This window comes from Tursiops truncatus, chromosome 18 (genome assembly GCF_011762595.2).
Source record: "Tursiops truncatus isolate mTurTru1 chromosome 18, mTurTru1.mat.Y, whole genome shotgun sequence".
NCBI classification, from domain to species: domain Eukaryota; kingdom Metazoa; phylum Chordata; class Mammalia; order Artiodactyla; family Delphinidae; genus Tursiops; species Tursiops truncatus.
The window spans coordinates 52,647,919-52,660,006 of record NC_047051.1 but is presented as its reverse complement, the minus strand read 5'-3'; the positions used below and the strand labels follow the sequence as shown (position 1 = coordinate 52,660,006).

Here is a 12,088-nt window from a genome sequence, read left to right as displayed (position 1 = left end):
CATATCTAGAAAAGCACTAAAATCCTTCATAGTGACGACTGCTCCACGTGACTAGCAGAAACCTTCTGCAAAAAAATATGTGCTTGATTTTATGTACTCCCCCTTCACCAAAATCACATATGTACTGATATTCCCCCTACCTCTCTAGAACAGTTCCTCAGAGCTATCTGAAATGCTGTCTCCTGGGCTGCAGTCCTCATTTTGCCCCAAATAAAACTTAACTCGCAACTCTCACGTTGTACATTTTTTTAAGTCGACAATATCTCCTTTATCCATTCATCTGTCGAAGGACATATAGGTTGCTTCCATGTCTTGGCTAGTGCAAATGGTGCTACAGTGAACACTGGGGTGCATGTATCTTTTCGAATTAGAGTTTTCTCCGGATATATGCCCTGGAGTGGGATTGCTGGGTCATATGGTAGTTCTATTTTTAGTTTTTTATGGAACCTCCATACTGTTCTCCATAGTGTCTATACCAATTTGCATTCCCACCAACAGAGTAGGAGAGTTCCTTTTTCTCCACACCCTCTCCAGCATTTATTATTTGTAGACTTTTTAATGATGGCCATTCTTACTGGTGTTAGGTAATTCTTCATTGTAGTTTTGATTTGCATTTCTCTAATAATTAGCAATTTCGAGCATCTTCTCATGCGCCTGTGGTCTGGAAATGAACTCTTAATTAATATAAAAACTTTTAGTTCTAAGTCAAATATACTGTTGTAGTAGAAGCCCTGAGTTTTAATTAAGCTGTATACTTACTTCTGTGTCCCTTGGTTGCCTTAAAAAATGACTAAGGCATCTTGCTAGTCTCTAGTTCTGTTTCTAATCACTGAGATAGCATCATGCTTAAACATCTAGATTTGAGTTTGAGAATGTGTATGCACATTGCTGGTTGCTTTGCCTCCAGTATTTCTTTTGGGACATCCAAGTCTCAGGATATCCAAAGCTTCGGCAATCTAGGAAAAAACTTAGTCACTGATCTCATAATTGTTACAGAAAGCCGTGGCGAGGCTCTGCCATTGATTACTAGATCAGGTAGAGCTAATTAAAAAATAAGATTCAAGCTTCCAGCCAAACTCACCTCCCAAATCAAAATTCAGCCAAATGTAAATGCAGTGAAACACTACTTACATTGAGCTAAAAGCAGTGACCAAAAGGAAAAAGGGAAACTCACTAGTCAGCTAATGTGGACCTCTTTTTTTTTCTTTTTAATAAAAAGCCTACTAGGAAATTATTCAGTGTCCCAGACTATCTATGGTATTTTTGTCAGACATAGGCCCCAGTGAATATCTAATTTTATCATTATACCTTATGAAAGGAAACACGATACCTTTTTTTTACCCTGAAACTCTTGATTGCAAAGCTCTATTATTTGATGAGGGGTAGTCTCTAGAAGGCAAAGAGTTAAAGACGTCACTTTAAATGACAAAAGCGAAACACTTTACCCCACTTTCAGTCTCTCATCCATTCACCCTTCTCATTGTGACCGATTTCAGCTTTCTAAGCTCTTCAACTACCTGCCCCTAATTTGTATTCCTAGGGAGAGGCTTGGCTGGTGATTTTGCATTTGTGTGCTAATGTTGATGAGCCTCCTTCTCTGGGGGAGGGGAGAGGAGGAAACCACAGGGCTGGACTGGGGGTGGGAGTGAAGGTGCTGGGTTTGCTCAGAGAGTCAAGCTGAATTTTAACCTTGAATTGCCTCTTAACAGAGCTTCTAACAAAGCCTTCCTGGTTTGGAGAAACCCTGTTCAAACTCCCATGTATACCCATTTGAACCAAACAGTTTAGCCAAAAGTGAAATGTGGATTTTGGGAAATTATTTTGTTATTATAAGGATAACTAAAGAATAATAATGTGCAAAACCTTCAAGGCATATGAATGGCTCAGGAGAGCTCTTATAAATCGAGAAAGATGGATTTACTGCTTTTGGGGAGGGAAAAAGGGAAAGAAAAAAAGTCAAGTATTTTACTAAAAGAAAGAATATTTTTTTCTCCATTGTTAATAGACTATGGGAAACAAAATCTGAAATAATCATTTCAGATATTTTCAAAGTATTAAGACCCTGATTTAGTTAGACCAGTGTTTCATTCTACTTCTGAGGGCACAATTCAGTCAGACTAAATGAATGAAATACTTCTTTTTATTTTATTTTATTTATTTTTTATACAGCAGGTTCTTACTAGTTATCTATTTTATACATATTAGTGTACATATGTCATGAGTATATCTGCTATTTGTAAAACAAAATAATAGTGTACTCATATCTTTTAATTAACTTATAAGGGGTGCCAAAACACCCACCAGAAGGGACAGCTTTGACCCACTATGGAGGTGTATTAATTCACCAGCTAACAAGGGGAAAATTTCATTTCTCTACCAGCTAATGCCCAAATTCAAAATTCTAATGAAGGTGTAGAATATCACTGGCTTTGCCTGATCAGTAATTATTAGAGGTTGTTGTGTGGTCCTTTTTGAAAGTAAGAGTAAATCATATTATTCAACAACAACAAAAAACTTGTGAGACGTAATCCTTATAACATTTTCTGAGGGAGATTGCAAAAGGATCTTGAGGGGAAAACAGGCATTCATTCAGGATATCACAAACTAGTGAGCAGAGTTCTGAAGTAAATGAGCAGAAATCAGAGATCAATCAACATTCAAACTTTGCATCGAGTATAAGCCCCTCAGACAAACTGTATGACTTGGTATGTCTTTGACTTCTCTATAGCTCCGTTCTTTTATTTCTAAATTTAGGCTAATTCTAAAAGAGAGAATAACAAACATGCTAAAAAAAAAAAAAAGATTTAAATAGTCTTAAAAATATCAAAAAGGGGATTATTGTCTTCCTACTAATAGTGCAAATATTTATTGGCTGATTTACTCCCTTTTCCTCTGCAGTTTTACCCAGTTTACACAGTAATCTCTGCCCTCCCGTGCTGTGTTTATTTTCATCCTATGAACACACTTAATGCACTCATCTTGCTGTACATGACAAATACAGGAATTCACAACAAGTGAAAATAATGCTGAGGTCTAAAGTCTCTGGTTAACTTGACAAACATAGTCTTCAAGAAAGAAATGTGCTTCTTATCTCATCATCCTAGTCTGTTTTGGGATTGGAGTCTAGGTAATACTCTGAAATGGATTTTCCCTGTCAGATCAAGGCAAGGGTCTGGCATTTGACCTTTCCTCCATTGAAAGACCTGAAAACTGGCCATTCTATTCATTTATTATTTATTCCAATATTCATTGAATAAATACTTGTTAACACATTTTGTGCTAGGTACTATATAAGGAAGATCTATACCTCTGTGGCACTGTGACCAAGGAGAGAAGGCACACACACAACATTATTAGAGTAAGTAGTAAGCCAAACCGGCGGTGTGTGCACAAAAAACTGCGGGAGGTTAGAGAATACGTAAGGAAAGAGCAAAAATAAAACAAAACCAAATAAAACACTGGAGATGACAGAGAAAGTTTCACAACGAACACTGAAACTAATAGCCCAGACATTTTAGTATGCAAATTATGATTCCTGGAAACATGCGATCTCACCCCAAGAATAAAGATATTAGAAAAGCTAGCAAGGATAGGGAATAACTGTTTCGTTAAAATGTGTTAGATATAAAAAAAAAATGTGTTAGATTTAATTTGTCAATGACCATCAGTTTTACATTATTTGAGGTGCTTTCATGAAAATGAGCTATTTCACTTTTCTAACACATCTCTTGGTCAGGGTTGGACCACCACAACCAAGGTTGTTTCCATGCACCTCCAGGACATGCACCTCCAGGACTCAGAGAGAGTTTACGGTAAATGGTGTGGTCCAACTACATGCTGAAGTTACTGTCCTTTAACAAGGAGAATAACATTTAGGTGAGTAGTTTTGACTTTTATTTATTTCAGTAATTTATTTTATTTATATTTTTATGTGAATATTTTAATGATAATTATATTATAATCATTTAATTAAATATATAATTAATTATATATAATTATTTAATTATAATTTCAGGGAGTTTAATAAACAACCACGTCCAATGCTTTCCTTCCCCTTACAAGGTTCAGTTTCACATTAACTTTTGTTTATACAAATTATAATAGCCTTTCAAACACACTCTCACTTCCTTTCTCTTTCCCACTGAAGTCCACCCTTCTCAAAGCTGCCCACATTATCCTTAAAAACAACAAATACAACCATGCTCCCCTCTTCACAAATGTCATGGCATCTCTGCTGCTTATAAAGTCAATTCCCAATCTTTTTGCGCTGATAAGGACGTCCCAGCCTCAACTCACCCATCCCTCAGCCTCATCTCCAGAACCTCACTACCTCCTTGAAGTTCAAGGTCTGTTCTCACTTATGACACCATTTCTTTCAGGATCCATGACTCTGAACAGGTGCTTTTCCTCACTGAAAATGAAGCTCCCCATATTTTTCCCTCCATTGCATCATCACTTCTATGAGACTTTCTCCAACCCTCTCACCATAGTTGGTTGTGGTTTCCTCATGTCCCCACATACTTTGAACACAATTCTATCAAAAATTTTAAGTGTTTCAACTACTTGCTTACATATGTGTAGGGGAAGAAAATTTTTCCTTTACCCTTCTAGGTTCTTTCATCTTGTTAAGGGAGTCTCTAAGGCTCTCTGTTACATTCCTTTGTGTATAATTTTTTTTTTTTTGCCATGTGGCATGTGGGATCTTAGTTTCCCAACCAGGGATCGAACCTGCGCCCCCTACATTGGAAGCATGGAGTCTTAACCACTGAACCACCAGAGAAGTGGTTTTTGTGTCTAATTTTTAACTTGGATCTTTCCATAGGTATCAACAAGACAGTTGTTTAGGATGAGAGCTCTCTATTTTTTTCTTTTTTCTTTCAAATATAGCCAATTCAAAGTATCCATTATCTGGACATTGATGAGTAGGATCTTATACAGATCTCAATAGCTACTCAAACAGATAAGCCTTCTTATGGCTTAACCATGAACATAAGAGGTGTCCCAAAAGAGGGCTGAAAAAATGCAGCACTTGAAAGAACCAGAGAATTTATTGCTAAGTATAATCTAAGAAAGTAAAGCCCTTTGTTGTCATAGGAGGTAAGAATGGTGTAGTGACAATGCTGTCTCTGGTTTCCCATTAGAATGTGAGATACCTCCAGTCACAAACTCGCTAGTCTGTGACACCCTGCAGGTCCCTAATGGGACTTTTCCAGCACTAACAAAACAACAAAAGTCGAGACAACAAAAGCCCCTTATGGATTGAGACCCCTTATGACAAACTCTCCTGAGAGCTGGCAGAGACAGACAGAGTGCCACTTCTGACTTTGTGCTGGTTTTTCCTTTTTCTTTATTTTTTGGTATTAATTTACAATATTATATTAGTTTCAGATATAGAACATAGTGACTAAGTATCTTTACATATTACAAAATAATCACCATGATAAGTCTACTACATTCTATCTGTCACAATACTAAGTACAACATTTTTCTCTTTTTTTTTTAACATCTTTATTGGAGTATAATTGCTTTACAATGGTGTGTTAAGTTTCTGCTTTATAACAAGGTGAATCAGCTATACGTATACATATATCCCCATATCCCCTCCCTCTTGCATCTCCCTCCGACCCTCCCCATCCCACCCCTCTAGGTGGTCACAAATCACCAAGCTGATCTCCCTGTGTTATGCGGCTGCTTCCCACTAGCTATCTATTTTACATCTGGTAGTGTATATATGTCCATGCAACTCTCTCACTTCCTCCCAGTTTACCCTTCCCCCTCCCCATTGTCCTCAGGCCTATTCTCTATGTCTGCATCTTTATTCCTGTCTTGCCCCTAGGTTCTTCAGAACCTTTTTTTTTTTTTTTAGATTCCATATATATGTGTTAGCATATGGTATTTGTTTTTCTCTTTCTGACTTACTTCACTCTGTATGACAGACTCTAGGTCCATCCACCTCACTACAAGTAACTCAATTTCATTTCTTTTTATGGCTGAGTAATATTCCATTGTATATATGTGCCACATCTTCTTTATCCATTCATCTGTCGATGGACACTTAGGTTGCTTCCATGTCCTACTATTGTAAATAGTGCTGCAATGAAGATTGTGTTACATGACTCTTTTTGAATTATGGTTTTCTCAGGGTATATACCCAGTAGTGGGATTGCTGGGTTACATGGTAGTTCTATTTTTAGTTTTTTAAGGAACCTCCATGCTGTTCTCCATAGTGACCCTATCAATTTACATTCCCACCAACAGTGCAAGAGGGTTCCCTTTTCTCCATACCCTCTCCAGCATTTATTGTTTGTAGACTTTTTGTTGATGGCTATGCTGACTGGTGTCAGGTGATACCTCATTGATTAATGATTAATGATGTTGAGCATTCTTTCATGTGTTAGTTGGCAATCTGTATATCTTCTTTGGACAAATGTCTATTCAGGTCTTCTGCCCATTTTTGGATTGGGTTGTTTGTTTTTTTGATATTGACCTGCATGAACTGCTTGTATATTTTGGAGATTAATCCTTTGTCAGTTGCTTCATTTGCAAATATTTTCTCCCATTCTGAGGGTTGTCGTTTCATCTTGTTTATGGTTTCCTTTGCTGTGCAAAACCTTTTAAGTTTCATTAGGTCCCATTTTTTTATTTTAATTTTCATTTCCCTTTCTCTAGGAGGTGGGTCAAAAAAGATCTTGCTGTGATTTACGTCACAGGGCGTTCTGCCTATGTTTTCCTCTAAGAGCTTTATAGTGTCTGGCCTTACACGTAGGTCTTTAATCCATTTTGAGTTTATTTTTGTGTACGGTGTTAGGAATTGTTCTAATTTCATTCTTCTACATGTAGCTGTCCAGTTTTCCCAGCACCATTTATTGAAGAGGTTATCTTTTCTCCGTTGTATATTCTTGCCTACTTTATCAAAGATAAGATGACCATATGTGCATGGGTTTATATCTGGGCTTTCTATCCTGTTCCATTGATTTATATTTCTGTTTTAGTGCTAGTACCATACTGTCTTGACTACTGTAGCTTCGTAGTATAGTCTGAAGTCAGGGAGCCTGATTCCTCCAGCTCTGTTTTTCTTTCTCAAGATTGCTTTGGCTATTCAGGGTCTTTTGTATTCCCATACAAATTATGCAATTTTTTGTTCTAGTTCTGTGGAAATTGCCATTGGTAGTTTGATAGGGATTGCATTGAATCTGTAGATTACTTTGGGTAGTATAGTCATTTTCACAAAGTTGATTTTTTCAGTCCAAGAACATGGTATCTCTCTCCATCTGTTTGTATCATCTTTAATTTCTTTCATCAGTGTCATAGTTTTCTGCCTATACGTCTTTGTCTCCTTAGGTAGGTTTATTCCTAGGGTATTTATTCTTTTTTTGCAATTCCATTTTTTGCAGTTCCATTATCTCTTCAGTCAGCCTGTGAGCTATTTCCTTAAATATCTGAATTTTTAAAAACTATGTATGTCTTTAAATCTTTCAGTAGAAGCTGTTTCTGGGGACTCCACTGCAGTCTGAGGGGGCCAAAACAAAGGCAAGAGTCTGCACCTGTTTCTCAGGGAAGAGCCAAACCATCCAAAACATACAACCTTAAATTTGTGGAGAACAAGGTCCTTCCTGTCTACCCTAGCACTTGCCCTTTGCTCTAGGAGTATGGGCTGCCATCTCCAAGGCCAACGTGGGCTGAGGAATAAGGGTTCATAGCTGGTTCATGCAGGTCACATTCTTACCAAAGTTCAGCAGCCTCTTCCTTTACCAAGTGCTTCTCTGGTTGTTGTAAATGTCTGACCATGTTCCCAAGTTCCAAATTAGATGATTCTGATAGGTTTTTTCCCCAACTTAATTGTTCTTTTGGTGAAGAGACTGATCCCTGGAGTTTCCTGTTCTGCCATTTTCCATGGCATCACTTGATGTATAGTATCTTAATTGTTTACATTGTGTGTGTGTATTTCCCCAAATAACTGACCCTCTAAATTTCTGACACTTTTCATAGACTAATTCATCTGAGAATATTCAATTTTGCTAAGTTTTAATAAAATTTAAAGTAAATTCTTCTCGTAAACCTTAAGTGTCATTAATTTTCCTAACCATTATTGAAAGTGGTATTTTAACTGAATAATATAAATATGTTTCCTTTATAAATCTTTCTTCATAAATAGAAACAATGAGCTTTGTCATCATTTTTGTTTGGTTATACTGTGGTTTGAATCAGTCAAAATGTTAATGAGCTTAAACTACATTTCAATATTCCTGAGTCTGCAGGTTAAAAGATTTCCAGTTTAGCACTCACTAACTATGCAAATCATGTCAGATATCAGTGGAAATTTGGTAGTGAGTACTAGGTTTACTAAATTATAGATAGCTATTAAAAGATATTTTGGTTTAGAACTGTATATGGGTATTGAAAGCATATGACAGATTTTGATAGATTAGGGACCAGAGTTAACAGATCTATATTCAGTACTGTTTGTGTATGTCTGTTAAAGCAAAAATATGACAATGTTCAGCTTATTTGTACCCTCATACTTTGGGGATGATCTTATATGCTCAGATGTGTGATGTGGAAGGAACAGAGGCAGATATGAAGGGGAACTATCTTATAACCACAGGTAGGATTGGTCTCAGGTGTTTCAGTGAATGAGAAGAAAGTGACTTTGAAATTATAATGATCCACGTCACCCCTTGTTTCTTCATAAGGAATATGAGAACTCTTGTCCCCCATAGCAGCATGTGCTGGAGGACAAAAATAGCATATGGGCTTCCCTGGTGGCGCAGTGGTTGAGAATCCGCCCACCAATGCAGGGGACATGGATTCGAGCCCTGGTCTGGGAAGATCCCACATGCTGCGGAGCAACTAAGCCCTCGTGCACCACAACTACTGAAGCCCATGGGCCTAGAGCCCGTGCTCCGCAACAAGAGAAGCCACTGTAATGAGAAGCCTGTGCACCGCAACAAAGAGCCCCCGCTCTCTGCAACTAGAGAGAGCCCGCGTGCAGCAACGAAGACTCAACGCAGCCAAAAATAAAATAAATTAAATAAATTAAAAAAAATAGAATATAAATACATACATACATGGATATATATATTTACATGTAAACCAATAGTTTGGTAATGAAAACTTTATTATTTGCTTTGTGTTACGAGAAGGATCAAAAGAAACTTCACTTTATAGCTCCTGAAGTTCTCTCATTTACTCAATCATTCAATCATCCATTAAAAATTTTTTAGGAGCCTATTGTGCTTCAGGCACTAGGGATACAAAGATAAATACAATGTGGGCCTTGAAACTTCTAAATTAGTTGGCAACACAAAGTGGTGTTAAGTGAAACAATTAGCTAATATGATAGTACTGAAGGCTGACTTAGAAGTGGTGCCTTTCTACATATGGAGCTGAGCTAACACCAAGGGAATTTATCCTTTATGGAGGCAGAGCCTAGGCTATTTATAAGAGACTAAAGTGGTGAATGCTTCACCATTTCCTGTAAAGAATAAAATAGAAGTTGTCCTGCTCATTAAGCATGAATCTCCTAATGCCTTGTAGAAGCTACTCAAAAAGAAGGGGCTCATGTCCTGGAAAAGAGAGATGACTGGGCAGGATGGAATCACTGGGAACAGAATTATCCAGTTTGGTTTATTTTGATTAGGGTATCTCAGAAATCAGGGGGAAATGAATTACCTAATTCTCTCTCTCTTTTCCTGAGCATGTAGGTTCAGCAGCAGCTGTTACCCATCAGGACAGGTACAAATACTTATAAATGAAATCATTATGTGGTAAAGGTGTAATAGGTTCATTCTTCTCCTTGCCCATGACAGTGCATAAGAACGAGGCTCTAGTGTGTGGACAGCTTCCTGCAAGAGAAAGGCCTAATGACGCTATGGGAGCTCAAGTATGGTGACACAGTTTCACATGTGGGGTGGTCTGGTGGGTGTCAGTGACTAGGAAGGGTATTCATGCAGGGCTGGCCAGCTTGGTGAAATGCAGAGTCTAAGCAAGGTTATGAAATTGTCCATGTGGACAAACTGATGGAGTTTTTGGAGCTGAAGCATATGAGGAGGGCTTCTAGATGTGGGGATGGCCCAGATAGAGGTGTTATATCCCAATAATAGTGAGAGGGGGGTTGTAGTGGTGATGGGAGTTTGGATCAATCCACTGTGAGATTGATCAAATGTATAAATATATGGATAATGTGAGATAGGCTCTTACTTCTAACAAGGAAGTTACAGATAAGGAAAGGGAGAAAATTACAGTGAATTCTGATGTTGGATTGGAATACAGGATATTGGTGTGAACTCATGGATTTCAATGTAGAGAGATATAAATAGAAATAAAAGTAGATGTTAATGTGTATGAATACACACACATATATTCCTTAGTGCTGTGAAAGGGCCTGGGAACAGCGCTCTAATAGCAATGAGAACACCTAACACCCAAAACTGGGCTGCTAAATATCATTCTTTATACAAAGGAACCAGAAATGGCTCGTTCATGAAGAAATGGCTGATTCTAGGGCCTTTGTTAATGTGTCAAATGGACACACCAACCAGCTTAAGTGGCTCCCACTGGCCAAAATAAAAATACAAATAAATAATGATATGAATGGATTATAAATCACTGAATAAAGTAGAAATCTATGAGATGATACTGATATAAATTAATAAATGAATAAACTGAAAGTTTATTGAGGAATAGGATAATTCTTATCTCCAAAAAACCTCCCCCACAATATACTTTTAATTATAAACGAACAAAAATAGCTTCACAGCAGGAAAATCTGTGAGGCATCACCTTAATTAATCAAGAGATTAAAGTGAACATCACTATGTGCTCTCAATACGGTGCAATGAGGAGAGCACAGAATTACTTTTGTGATATGGCTGTCAAAGACGCCTAACTAATCAAGAGGAAACAATAGAAAAACAGAAATTGAGGGATATTTTACAAAGTAAGTGGCCTATAATTTTCAAAAGTGTTGAGAATTAAGCACAGACTGTGGAACGGTTCCAGAATGAAAAAGATTAAAGAGATGTGGCATCAAAATGAAATGTGTGATTCTGAACTGGATCCATTTCTCATAAAGAATATTATTGGATCAACTGGGTCTGAGGATTAGATGGTAACATATCAAGGTTAACTCCTAATGTTGACGATCATTTTGTGCTTATACAAATGTCCTTATTTGTATGAAATATACACCTACGTACTTGGTGGTGATGGGGCTTCAGATCAGCTACTTAGTCTCAAATGGTTCAGGAAAAAAGTCCTTTGTTCTGTACTTGCAGCTCTTATCTATGTTTGAAATTCTCTCAAAATAAAATCATATTTTACACTGCTAAAAATAAAAAGAACTAGGGCTCTGTTGTCAAGTTGCCTTAGCTCAAATTCCAGCTCCAACTGTGTGAGCTTGGGTAAATCCTGTAATCTCTCTGAGCTGCTGTTACTTCCTCTATGAAAGAACTATAATAATAGTAACTTCTTAAAGGGGTCGTTTTAAAGTTTAAATGAAAAGAGACTTCACATAGCTTCTGGCTCATAGGAAATTTTATTATTCTTCATTAGAGGTTATTTTTCTTACTCATTTTTATGGAATAAAATAAAGGGCTTAATTAGCTCAGTGTAAATGACTACAAATTAGCTAGCATTCATGTACAGTTCGATTTTTTCATACTGGAAGATGAAGCATTATATGTTTTAGTCACTTAAAAAAGAATCTTATCTTTCATCTTCAGTTTTGAATACAAGATAGGTTTCAGTTCAAGTCCATTACTTGAATAATATAATTTAGTTCAACCATATTGTGGTTTCATGTACTCTAAATTCCTCTGTAATAACAATGTTAGATGCCACCAAGTTCCAGCTGTGAAAACATCCATGTATAAATACACAGACACTTTTACTGCCAGAAATATTCAAATATTATAGACATCACAGTGGCAGAAACTATTTCTAAATCAACAACAAAAGATGACAAAATAAATTTTCATATTCAAAAGATTACAGTTGCAATTGAGAAAATTCAGTATAGTGAAGAAGAGGAAAGATGTATTCGTTTTTTTAAAAAATTATTGAAGTATAATTGACATACAACATTATG

At 36.9% G+C, this 12,088-nt stretch overlaps 1 long non-coding RNA gene across 3 annotated transcripts in view; it reads left to right on the top strand.

Annotated features, from left to right (window-relative positions):
- LOC109547620 (uncharacterized) overlaps nt 1-12,088 on the top strand; it is a 40,483-nt gene that overhangs the window by 16,001 nt on the left and 12,394 nt on the right. For all 3 annotated transcript variants that reach the window (XR_002173461.3, XR_012327728.1, XR_012327727.1), the window contains one exon: nt 3,737-3,876. This is a non-coding gene — a long non-coding RNA (uncharacterized lncRNA). The remainder of the gene's footprint in view (nt 1-3,736; nt 3,877-12,088) is intronic.